General features: G+C 35.0%; 1 pseudogene; it reads left to right on the top strand.

The window, feature by feature from the left end:
• The first annotated feature begins 10,106 nt into the window (after window positions 1-10,106).
• Window positions 10,107-13,254, top strand: LOC130995026 (probable serine/threonine-protein kinase PIX13; annotated as a pseudogene).
• Window positions 13,255-14,100: the final 846 nt, after the last annotated feature.

Below are 14,100 nucleotides of genomic sequence, written 5' to 3'. Positions count from 1 at the left end.
TATTAATGTTGTGAATGAGAAAGATGGTCAGATGGTTTAGATAAGATAATTGGTAGTAATAAATATAGTCTCAGTGCGAGCTTAACCCCCAACTCAGCCGTCTCTATACATAATTAAAAATAATATACATTTGAATCAAAACTGTCGATCCTTACACCTTCTTTATATATAGATATGCACATAGGATCAATATATTGCTCACATGTGAGAAAATTAAAATGGCAGAGAATAAATATATATATCTAATCTACAAACATATATAGGATAATACAAAATTTGTCCTAGCTTGCAAGATGTAAATTCGATGATTTTTCTTGGAATTTAAATTATGTGAAGTATGAACAGTCCACATCAATTATATTAGCACATGTGTTTGCCGGACTTATATTAGATCATTCACACATAAATTATTTATAATTCACTCAATTTTATTACTATTTTTATTGCCTGAGCGATAATTTCTAGGAAAAGTGGATTCAATTTGATTCGTTTGCTTCAAAGGAAAGAATTCAGTATTCGAGTGAATCAATTGAATATATTGACTTTAGCTACTAATTAACTGCAATCGTTTTTTAGCTAGTACATGTTTTGTTTTATTTAACAAAACCACGTGTAAAACGTCATCACAATATATATATTTTAAATATTGTTTAAAACTAAATATTTATATAATTTAGTGCGTGTCACAATGTATCGACGATGTCGTAAATTACGTAGTAATGTCCTCAATTTTCTTTGCTTTGAAGAAGGTTACTAGATTGGCCAATGATGATAATAGCTTATTGAAAAATGGGGTCTATTTATCTTATTAGTCGTGGAAAAAATGTAAATGATAATACGCGCAGTGTAAACCTTTTTCTTCTGTATTAATTATTTATTCCACGTGCCTCTTTTGGCACACAACATATATTCATGTACCTTAAGTTACTACCATGTGTACTAACATATAGGCCTCAAATTAAATAGTTTTGCTAAGATAACCAAATTTTGGCTACTCGGAGGGAAATTTCTGCAGAAACTTCCATAGGTTAATAGCTGTCAACTATGGGATATATAAGCATAATTATTTATAATTCGTCATTTTTATTTATAAGGATTAATTTTATTCATAACTGTTAATTTTGTGGGCACAAAGCATACCTAATGAAAACTATACACTTTTCACGTAACGTACACATGTTCGCGTATATAATAATAATAATACACGTGGCATCAAAGTTAATGTGACGATCATATTTAATTAATGAAAAGAAACAACACTTAATTAAGGCTCAATTACTTGCTAATAAATAATTATTCTATTTCAATTGAAAGCACATTAAGAACTACGTACCTTGATATGTTATTTTAAAAAAATTGTTTCATCTTCTACAAAAATAAATTAATTTTTATTAATAAAAGTTCATAGTCATGTTTGAGCTAGAAGATTGATTCAAACTCGGCATTACAAATGAACTAAAAGTAGGAAATGAGATAAAGATAACATAAATTAATATAACTGCAAAATGTTAAACAATTAACGTAGATGTTACGAATTCATAAAATAAAAACACGTTCTTATTATATAAAAAATATTTGTATTGATAGAAATTAACTCTTCTATTAACTTCGAGTATTATAATACTCCTATATTATGTCTCTCTAGCTTTTTTCATAAAATGAAGGGCACTATAATTGAACCGAACACAAATGGAACAAAAAATATTGTATTTGAGATACATAGGTAGGAATTGAAGTGAATTGTGTGCAATTGAAGACCTGGTCGAGAAATAATAACACACGTCAACAACCAATAGCGCTTTTAGTTTTCTCAGCCGAGTAAAGGTAACCAGCACCACCTAAAGTCGCTATCCACATTCAAGTATCTGACGCGGTCCATACGCTATCTTAAATGTAAATAAACTAATTGTATACAACTGTACGGACCTACACTGGCGAGAATCTTTTGCTGACGTATCCGATGACGTCACTCCAGGGCCACGATTACGAATATCGATCACGACTCATTTTGCCTCCTTTTTTTTGCTTTTTCCTTCATTTCAATAATGTGTTTCTTTTTTATTTGATAAATTGCTCATGGAGTAATATATATATATATATATATATATATAGGGAGAGGTTCAAGAAAGAACCATAAATAAAAAAAGAACGGAGAATCATTTTCAACCATTCGATTATCAAGATCTACGGTGGATGTATCATCTTGTTGGATGAATGCAGATCCTGGGTTCGAATCCTGAAGGGAGCAATTTTTTTTTAGTGCATTAATTTTAACAACGAATGCATTAATTTTTACAGTGAATGCATTAGATTTGATGGTTCTCACGTTCTCACAAATAATGTAGTTCTATATAGAACCACGCTCTATATATATATATATATATATATATATATAGGGGCGTGCTCCAGTAAGACCCTCTATTTTTCGTGTAACATGAGTACAATGAATAAGACATATAATACTAATGAACAAAACGCATATCTAATGAACAAGATGTATATACTGATGAAAAATAAAATTTTAAAAATTCGTAATGAATAAGACATATATACTGATGAACAAGGTCGTATATACTGATGAACAATGTAGTATATACTGATGAATAACCAAATTTAAAATATTATGCTCCCTCCAGGATTCGAACCCTGCGAAAAAAATCACCCTTCAGATACAATATCAACCATAAGATTGATAAAATAAACGCACCAGATCGTGCCTTAGATCTCACTAAAATTAGGGGGTCTCATTGGAGCGGCCCCCTATATATATATATATATATATATATATATATATATATATATATATATATTGATGATGGAATTGATCAATATCAATTCAATAAATTGATATCTTTTGCTTTTTCATTTCAATAATGTGTTTGTTTATATATATATATATATATATATATATATATATAGGGAGAGGTTCAAGAAAGAACCATAAATAAAAAAAGAACGGAGAACCATTTTCAGCCATTCGATCATCAAGATCTACGGTGAATGCATCATCTTGTTGGATGAATATAGAACCTGGGTTCGAATCCTGAAGGGAGCATTTTTTTTAATTTTTTTTAGTGCATTAATTTTAACAGCGAATGCATTAATTTTAACAGTGAATGCATTAGATTTGATGGTTCTCCCGTTCTCACAAATAATGTAGTTCTCTCTAGAACCACACCCTATATATATATATATATATATATATATATACCACCCTTATTTTAAGAATTACGAACCAGCAAAAATGCATGAATTTTATGTATAACACGCATGAATAAACTGTATAAAGGCATGAATTGCGAAAAATAATTTTTTGCTACCTTTGGGATTCGAACTCAGGACCATGAATTTATCCAACAAGATGATGAATCAATCGTAGATCTTGATGATCTAAGGGCTGAAAATGGTTCCTAATTTATATTTTAAGAAGCGTTCTTATTTTAGCCTTCCCCTATATATATATATATATATTGATGATGGAATTGATCAATATCATTTCAATATATCAATATCTTTTGCTTTTTGTTTTACTTTTCCTTCATTTCAATAATGTGTTTGTTTTTTATTTGATAAATTCATGATGGAATATAATTCATGACTAGGAAATAAAAAATGATAAAATCTCAATTCCGTTAGCGGAAAATGTCAAATGTTACCTCATAGTAGAAGCTTAATTATAATTAGATATTCAACCTAAAGTTGTTATTAAAGTAGAATGGATTTGATGAATCAATCTATTAGATAGTGATTTATAACATTATATTTACACTTTCCCATCAACTAGAAAGTGGAAATAGTCAATCAGGAACTCTAAATTAAATAATAACATGAAACGGTCAAAATAATTTTATCAAAACCTAACGTGACTAAGCAACTGAAGATACATTATAGTCGAAAGGATTGGGCATTTAACATAAAAGAACTTTTCGACATAAAATAATACTCTATTAAATTAAATAACAAACATGTCACTATACATTTAATATTCTTGAATTGATCGGTTAGTATATTTTGGTTATATTCACTGAACTCTATGCTTTCACTAACTTCAAAATAGTTTACTTTTATTCGGAGATACCAAATCATCGCACCTTTTAATTACTTGCCTTGCATAAATTATACTCTCTCCGTTCTATTAATAGTGTCTCGTAATTTTTTAACGCGAAGATTAAGAAATATGTAAAATACTCTCTCCGTTCTATTAATAGTGTCTCGTAATTTTTTAACGCGAAGATTAAGAAATATGTAAAAAGTAAATAAAGTGTGTTTATAAAAATTATTTATATATTAAATATAGATGAAGAATATATTACCAAAAAAATAAAACATTTATATTGGGACATCCTATTAAAAAAATAGGATATTACTATTGGGACGGAGTGTGCTGATGTGAAAGTTATACGTATATACTTTTACTGAGAAATGGCAAATCATCGCACCTTTTACTTAACTTGCATGTATAAATTTTAAGCACCTCTTACTTTATTTGCATAAATATAAGAGGCAGAGGCACAACTATGTCTCCTAACAAATTATTAGTATTTCCATAAAAAAAAAAACAAATTATTAGTATTGTTTAAAAAAAAACAAATTATTAGTATTTATAAAAATAATAATCATAATTAAATTTTAGTGAGGATGAATGCATTGAAGTGTGCCTCTAGAAGGGCCGCACTCCGGAGTCCGGCCACACTAATTTTAAGTAATTCTATTTTTTTTAGGCGAAAGACAAGTAATTTTATTACTCAACGTCAAAACGTACAATGTCCTCCAACCAAGGAGGGTAATCACTTGTCCAAACCATGCTACCAACAACATCACGCGCAGCCTGCGCTAGTCTATGTGTGGCAAGATTAGCCGTTCGATACATGTGGAAGACTCCCAATAAGCACTCATATCTCGCTGCCGTAAGAATGTCTTGAAAATCCTGGGGAAGGAATGCCCGATCTTCTTCCGGTCCATCCATAATCCGTGCCGCAAGCATTGAGTCGGTGAAGATGGTAAAGGGGGCCAAGTCTTCTTCGACACAAAGGATGATCCCAAAGATCACAGCCATGACCTCTACCACCATGGAGTTGGACGTTGGCTGTGTTTTCTTGGCCATAGCAGCGCGAATCCTGCCCTCATGGTCGCGCACAACAACACGGAAAGTACCTCGTTTCGGCCGAAGCCACACCTTCTCTCCCAGCTGTAGGCCCATCACCGTGTTCACTGCAAACGCCGGTTTAGCATCCTGGAAAGCATCCCAGAGCGCCACACATTCGGTCTCGGTGACACGTCGGTCCTCCCTCTTCCCATCATGCTTCGCCTTACACTTCGCCACCCACACCTGCCAAACCATAACCACCCAAATCTCAAACTCATCCTTTTGGAATTCTTCGCAAATCGCCCCCGCAACACCCCAGCTCCATGTGCTGCGCCTTACATAACGTTGCCCAAAAACGTGAGTTCTGCCATGTCTTTCTGAGAGAAGAGCAAAACAGTAAGCTGTGGGACGTCCACAAAAGAACTTCCTACCTATTTTTGGACTATACCCCACCACTTATAATCTTTTAACTTTTCACTTTTCACAACTCTCAATATTAATTATACTCCTCTCCGTCCCATTAAAGTTGGCCACATTTCCTTTTTGGGCGTCCCACTAAAGTTGGCTACTTTCCTTTTTGGGTAAAAATTACACCAAATTAAACTCTATAATTAAGTCAACTAATCTACACCTATTAACCTAACCTATCCTCACTCATATTTCTCTCTCTCACACCGCATCTCCCTCTCGCCTCTCCCTCTCTCCCCCTCTCTCCCTCTCTCCCCTTCTGTTCTTCTCCGGCGGACGCAACCCCCAAGGCCGCCGCCGCCTCTCCCTCTCTCCCCCTCTGTTTTTCTCCGGCGAACGCAACCCCCATGGCCGCCGCCGCCTCTCCCTCTCTCCTTCTGTTCTTCTCCGGCGGACGCAACCCCCATGGCCGCCGCCGCCTCTCCCTCTCTCCCCCTCTGTTCTTCTTCCGGCGGACGCAACCCCCATGGCCTGCCGCCGCCGTCTCTCCCTCTCTCTCCCTCTGTTCATCTCCGGCGGACGCCATCCCCATGGCCACCGACTATAGTTCAAGCCGACCGCGGAACGATGTATGGAATGTTCAGTGAACCGATAAATTTTGCAATTTTGAGATAGGGTTTGGGAATTTTTGATGATTTTCAATAGAAGGTCAGATTGCTTTATGGAATTGGGGCTTTTTGATTCTGCATTCTGATTTGGTTTGGAGTGTCTGGTGTTGGGGTCAGATTTTGTTTTTGATTCTCTGGCAGCTCTTTGTCGCCGGAGAAGAAGGTAAGAACTTTGTCTTTGGCGGCGGTGGTGGTTGTTGGCGACGGTGGTGGTGGTTGTTGGTAGATTTGAGGGTGGTTGGCTCTTGGATTGGGAGGGAGACGAGGGTGGCGGCGACTTCGCCGGAGGAGGGAGTGGCTGATGCCGGCGACTTCGCCGGAGGTGGGTGGCAGTGCAGGAAGAAGAAAGTGAAAGGAGGAATAAATTATTTTAATTAACTCAATAATTTTGATGGGCCCCACTCAATTAAAACATAACACTTCATTTCTTAATCTCCGTGCCGAAACAAATGTAGCCAACTTTAGCGGGACGGAGGGAGTAACACATTTTCACCACTCCCAATACACTCAACTATCTTTTATCCACTCTCAATACACTCAACAATATTTTTTCTTAAAACCCGTGTCATTCTCTCATAGGAAGTTCTTTCATGGACGAATGGAGTATTATTTTATAAATAATTGACTGATGTTTGTAGACATTCGTTTGGAAGTTTTCATCTTGACTGAATATATAATGAGTTTACAATTAAAATGTTGTAAATACAAATCCAACATTCTAGATCGAGCATTTTGTATTGTGAGCTCATCTTGAACAATTTATACTTTTTAGGGTTCGTTTCCTTTCATGAAAAAAGGACAATTTCACTATTTTTACATATTTTCATCATTTTTTCACAATTTCCACATATTTATTAGTATGATATAAAATTTTCTCATGGCAATATTTTTTCGGACAACTTATTTTCTCTCTAATATTGGATAATACTCCCTCCGTCCCCTAAATAACTTCCTAATGTTTCTTTTCGGTCCGTCCCAAAAAAACTTCTTTTTTCATTTTTGAATACTACTTCACCACAATTAATTCTCTATTTACCCTTATTTTTTACATTTTCATCACTCTCAATACTCCATCTATCCTTACTTTTTACATTTTCATCTTAAAACTCATATATCTTCCTTATAGTAAACATGTCATAAAAAGAAAAGAAAAAATATACTATATATATATTTTTTTCTTATCCATTGTTTTTCAATGAAAATTTTACAATTGATATAAATGCAATCCTTATACTCCCTCCATCCCATTAATCTTATCTTATTTTGCCTTTTGGGTTGTCTCAATAATATTATCTTATTTTTATTTTTGGTAATAAATTTACACTACAAACAATATAATCTCACACATTTACACACTTTTAGGGAGCGTTTACTTTGCATGATTGATAAAATGAATGATTGAGTATTTTTATCCTCAAGAGTAGGATAACTCCAATCTCACTCTTTTCACGCGATATGAATTAAGTAAAACTAGCTTGAATGATAAAAATAATCAAGTGCTTTGAGATATCTTAAAGTTACACTCCATCAAAGTAAACAAAGGACTAATCTTACTATTTTTATCAATTAATACTAAAAACGTCTTAATTTAACTCTTTTTAATTAATAATGGTGCCAAAAAAAATAGGATAAGCTTGTTGGACGGAGGGAGTATGATTCACAAATCATTCCTAAACCACGCTGACTAGCAACAGTGCTACGTTTATCTTGGGAAGGAAGAAATAGAGAAGACGAAGAAGAATGAAACGTAGTAGCTGGGAATATTTCACTTGAGTGATAATTGAATAAGTATTTATTTGGGTATTGAAAATTGAAAATAAAAAATTAATGTGAAGCACATCAAGTGGGCCCGCATCCCAAAATTGGAGGTGAAGGTCGTTGACCCTACCCTCAAACATGTTCGCCCAACTTCCATCCATTCACACTTGAATATTGTATTAATTGAATATTGCGTACATGCTAACATATAAAAAAGATGCAAAATTAACAAATTTCTCGTCGGAGTCAATGAATAACTATTTTGATCTTCAAACTAAACTCAACAACGGATAATTTATACTATATAAAAAGTCACTACTACATTTTCATTTGACGAGGCAAATAAAAAAAATCGTTATTAATGCTATTCTCATTGTCCTCATTAAAGATTACTCTTTTTTCATTTTGATTTGTCATGTTAAAACTAATCTAATTTATAAAGATAATTGAAAAGGTCTTTAAAAGATGTGTCCTACCACTTTTATTCAATTTATACTTTTTTTTTAATTTTGATTTGAAAAGAAATAAACAATTTTTTTTCTTATGTGTATTATTTCACAAATCACAAAAAATAATAATAATAATCAACTCTCAAAATACTAAAAGGTTAAAAATTTCTATGATGAAATAATCAACTCTCAAAATCAATTAGTATTAATTAAAGCACGCGAAATTTATTGAAAAAAAAATTGAAGAAAATGCGAAAAGTTTATAGGAGGAACACCAGAAAAAAAAAAAAAAAAGATAGAAAAAAAAGAATGATTTTTGTGTAACTCAAGTCTCCCCAAAGAAAGTAAAATAGTATTTTTCATATTTTATATAATATTGATTCATGCTTTCCCAATTATTCTCTAACATTCAAGGTGACGATGAAATGAGATTTTATTAAGAAAAGGAAACCAACTAAAACCCTTGAGAGCATAAGGCGCAGACTAAGGGTCGAGTGTCGTTAAAATCTCTGAAGGATAAGAGGAAAAAGAGTACTCGTCTAAGCAAAAAACTGAGAGTGGGGGGGAAAGGAGCGGAGGTGGAACTACCTCAGAAGCTCCGGCCGAACCATTACCTCTAGATAGCCCCGGCTCATTCCACCCAAATAACACATTAAAAATAAATTGCAAAAGCGAGAGCAACAAGCAAAAAAACACAAAGCATGACAAACCAAAAACCCCCAAAAGATAAAACAATGAGGGACTAAAGAGCAACCCAAGGAGTCCGACCGAGAACCGGCCAGAGCCCAGCGCACCGAAGCTCTGAAAAAAGCAGACCCGACACTCCGCACCCAAACCCCAAACCGAACAACTAACAACCATCAAAAAATGACCCATATAAGTCTTGTGGCTGTCTTTGCGAACCAGCTGTGCAATTTCAGGCATAGGCACCGACCAGAAACCATTGGTAGAAACATTGGAGGCCAGATAATCGCCGACACGATTGCCCTCCCTATAAATGTGTGAAATACGAACGTAAAAACACATAAATTTTAAAAAAAAAAATAGATATTCCCATTTAACTAGCAAGTGACTTCAAAGTGCATCATCATCATCATAATAATAATAGGTGGGAATTACTATGTAAAATTAAAAAGTTGTGGGAAACATCCGAAAACAATGTTTACACGCAATTAATCCTTTTAGAATTTGATTTGAGTTATACTCCATTATCTATCTGGGCAACAATTAATCCTACATGAACTCTCAAATTTTATTATCTGGCGTTTCAGCCGATAATTAAAATATTACCTTTTATGTACATAAAAATGACGTTTTCTTTTTCGAAAATCACGCTCCATGAAGTCTACCGCTCGCAACATAACACGAAAGATTAAAAAAAACGGCATTTTATGTTTCATAAAAAAAACGTTTCAATTATCAATTGAAATGACACGTAATAAAATTTTGACGTCCATATAAGATTAATATTAATTAATTAAGATCAAATTCAAAAATATTAAAAGTTTAGTTATTAATTGAAAAAAGAAAAGTATGGTCCAAAAATCAAAATTAATTTTCCAAAACTAGATACACATGCAATTAAAACCTAATATTTCCACTTATATTATCAGAAAAAAACAGATACTATCAGAAAACAGAGAGAGATGAGTTTGAAAAAGTCCACAGAAGAAAGTTTTCTTCCTCAGCTTATTATATGCATATATATATATATATATATATATATACACACACACACATTATAATACACCAATAGGAAGAGAGCAACTCATATTTTTGTATTACTACTGCATCATCACATTCTTTTCCTCCCTCCTTCCCAGAAACCCTCACACTCCAAAATCTCTCTTCATCTTTATCCCACTTCTCCTCTCCCATTCAAATCCTAGAGAGAGAGATGGGAAACTGCTGGCCCAAACCTGTTGCCAGCAACAGCACCAGACCTCCCAGCCCAGGTATATACTATATGCACACACACACACACAGAGCCACAGACACGATCTGATGAGCGTCCGATAAATTTTCTTTTAATTAATTTGTTATATTTAATTAGGTTGTAATTTGAGTTACTATATGAAATTATGATTTCGTTCCGTCCCGTCCAAACTTGTATCCTTTATCAGTTCAGACGGGCCTCAACAGGAGCAACAGCCCTCCGCCGCCGCGGACTGCGGCGGCGATTCCACCTAGCGGCCAGATCAAAACTCCGAATCTAAAAATGTTCACCTACGCCGAGCTAAGAAGCGCCACCAGGAATTTCCGGCCGGATACGGTGCTCGGAGAGGGAGGTTTCGGAAGAGTTTTCAAAGGCTTCCTCGACGAGAAAACCCTAGCGCCGTCGCGAGTCGGCGTCGGAATGCCCGTCGCCGTGAAGAAATCGAATCCCGACAGCGAACAAGGCCTCAAAGAGTGGCAGGTAACACATTAATTAATTTTTCACGAAAATATTAATATTTCATGATCATGAGTACAGGTCAATATCTAGTTTTTATCGCTAATGCATGTGCTCACGCTATCATCATTTTTAACTAAGTAAAACTAATCATTAATTACGGAACATACACTACAAGAAAACAAATGATTACCAGTGGCGTTTGCCGGTCGGTAATTTCAAGGCGGCCGCCGGAAAACGAACTAACGCCGCCGGATAACACAATTACCGGCGGCAAAACACACCGCCAGTAATTACCGGCGGCGGTACCGCCATTATAATTCGTCGGTGAACGGCGGAGAACTACCGGCATATTACCGGCGGCAGCTTGTCGCCGGTAATTACCTGCTGCGATTTTGCCGCCGGCAATCTTCACCGAAGGGCGGTGGTGTTTTCCGCCGGATACTGTGTCCGCCGGTAATTGTTTTTGAAATTTATTTATTTATATATATTTTTATTTATTTTATTTATTTCATAAGTTAGACGAACTTTTCAGTCGGTCACTCATCTTAGTTGTGCTCTAAGTCAAGCATGCTTAACTTTGAAGTTACTTTTGAATGATCACCAGTACAGAACACTCGTATTATTGATATATATAGTATCTATTAATTCATTTAAAGTAATTAAATTTAAAACAATCATTCATTGGACCGCCGGTAATTGCCGGCGGTAGCTCTGCCGCCGGTATTTCGGCGTTTTTTTGTGGTGATATAGCATGTAATTTGCATGTAACATGTGCTGCTTAATTATGTATAATTAAACGGCAATTAGTAGTAATTTCATATGATGATTGCAGTTATAATATAAAGATGGTATGTGAATTAGGCCTGCAATTTCTTCATCGAAAAGTCAACAGCCAAACTTCCTACGTGTTTCATTAAATACGCAGTTTGATTACATTGACCCATTAATACTTTTAAAATAGTTTTCCTTCTTCCCAATCCAGATATTTTTCGAGTAAATTAATAGTACTACATGTTTTGAAATTTTTCTATGATTATCTTGACTTTTTACGTATATATTAATTATTTTCTATTGGTGCAGGCGGAGGTAAAATTCTTGGGAAAATTCAGCCATCCAAATCTTGTGAAATTGTTGGGTTATTGTTGGGAGGAAAGGCAGTTTCTCCTTGTCTATGAATACATGCAGCGAGGAAGCTTAGAAAGTCACCTATTCAGAAGTAATAATCCACTAGCCTATCTGGTTTTCATTTTTGATTAGTACATTGTTTTTTTTTTTCCAAGAAAATAGTTACATGAAAAAATTAAAATAGTTATATATATTTGATTAAATTATGATTTTTAGAGATTGATTAATTACTGTTTACAGAGGGAGGCGAGCTAATTCCCTGGGATATTAGGATTAAAATAGCCACCGGAGCAGCTCGAGGATTAGCAGTCTTGCACACTACTGAAAAAACAGTAATCTATAGAGATTTCAAGGCCTCAAACATATTACTCGATAAGGTAATTAATACTCACAGCATTTTATATATGCTTGATTTAATTCGAGTTCTATGAAAATGAATCTATATACGCACGACGACCTTTTTTTATTTGATAGTATTACATTTCTGATTAGCCCATGTTTCTTATTTTTAGGATTTCAATGCAAAGCTTTCCGATTTTGGACTTGCTAAATTAGGTCCAGTCGATGGCAATTCTCACTGTAACAACTAAGGTTGTTGGCACCTATGGCTACGCTGCCCCTGAGTATATAGCTACAGGTAGCTACATTTTATCAAATACTAATTAATTAACAGTTTTTAAAATTAAAATTAATTACTATTCATAATTACTTGCAGGCCATTTGTACGTGAAGAGTGACGTGTATGGTTTTGGGGTGGTATTGTTGGAAATAATAACGGGCTTTGCGGGTTCTCGACCCGAACCGGCCCAGCGGGCAGCTTAATTTGGTGGATTGGGCCCGACCGTCCCTACCCGACAAAAAGAAGCTCAAAAAATTAATGGATCCACAGTCTGCAAGAAGAGTACCCACCAAACGCTGCATGTGCAACAGCCGAGCTCATACTAAAATGTCTCGAGCCCGACCCGAAATGCCGGCCCGATATGGAGGCTGTTTTGCAGAGTTTGGAAGAGATTAGCCACATTCAAATGAAGCCCAAGAAACAAAGAGGCGAGCCGAAGCAAGGCCCACAACACCACCACCAGCTGCCGTTGCCCCACCATGCCTACCGCGGAAGTGGCGGAGGTAGGGGTGGCGCCGCCGGGCATCGGCAACATAATGCCCGTAGTTAATTACTAACGGATTTTGATGTTGTTGGGCGTATAAATAACATAGGCCCACATTTTTTTTATGCCCGAATTGGAGGCCTAGTATTAGACGTTGTGCTACTTGTAGGAAATATATATGTGTATAATCAATGTCGATGTTGTGTTGTTTTGGTTATTGGATAGTGTGATATCCTATTATTTCTCTACATTTGATTTTGCACCCAATTGTCCAAACAACATGAATAATTTAAGGAAGCGAATTCGCTTGGAAACTACATATGGGTTGAGGCCCATAAACAAATTACTACTTAATGAGATGTACTCTCTCCGTCCCACGAATCTTGACACGTTTTCCTTTTTGGGCCGTCCCACGAATCTTGACACGTTTCTTTTTTGGGCAATAATTATTACCTTCTCTCTCCTACTTTATCACCTTTATTATATTCTCTCTCCTACTTTATCACTTTTATTACCTTCTCTCTCCTACTTTATCAATTTTATACTTTATTAATTACACACTTAAAACATTAATCTACAACTCCTTAATTCCCGTGCCGAACCCAAACGTGTCAAGACTCGCGGGACGGAGGGAGTATCTCGTAATAATATGTTTATATCTGAGGTTCTAGTAATGAGTTAAAATAATTTTTTTTAAATATAAATTAAAAATTAAGTTTAGCACTTAGATCATGAAGGGAGCAAAAAAAAAATTAACTTCATTCCTTTATACAGGAAATTTATACACATTCCACATTAAATTCGTGAGTTCATAATTTATATTTTAAAACGAATTTATGAACAAACCCACCCCTGAGGTTCTTCTATACAACACATAATATTTGTGAATTTAGATCAAATTCTTAGTTAATGTAATTTTGTTTAGGTATAAATCATTAAAGCTAGTTAAAATAATGATGTATTTTACATGGTGGTCATTTTAACTTGGGGTTCAATCCCACTTGCGAGCGGTGTAGTTTTTTTTATTTTTGTGCATGGATAGTGTTTTCATTTTTGTGTGGATAGTGGTTCCACCTGTTTGAAACTATTTCCCACATTTTGTGGTGCA

This window comes from Salvia miltiorrhiza, chromosome 1 (assembly GCF_028751815.1).
Source record: "Salvia miltiorrhiza cultivar Shanhuang (shh) chromosome 1, IMPLAD_Smil_shh, whole genome shotgun sequence".
Taxonomy (NCBI): Eukaryota; Viridiplantae; Streptophyta; class Magnoliopsida; order Lamiales; family Lamiaceae; genus Salvia; species Salvia miltiorrhiza.
The sequence above is the reverse complement of the archived record's forward strand: the minus strand, read 5'-3'. Positions and strand labels throughout refer to the sequence as shown.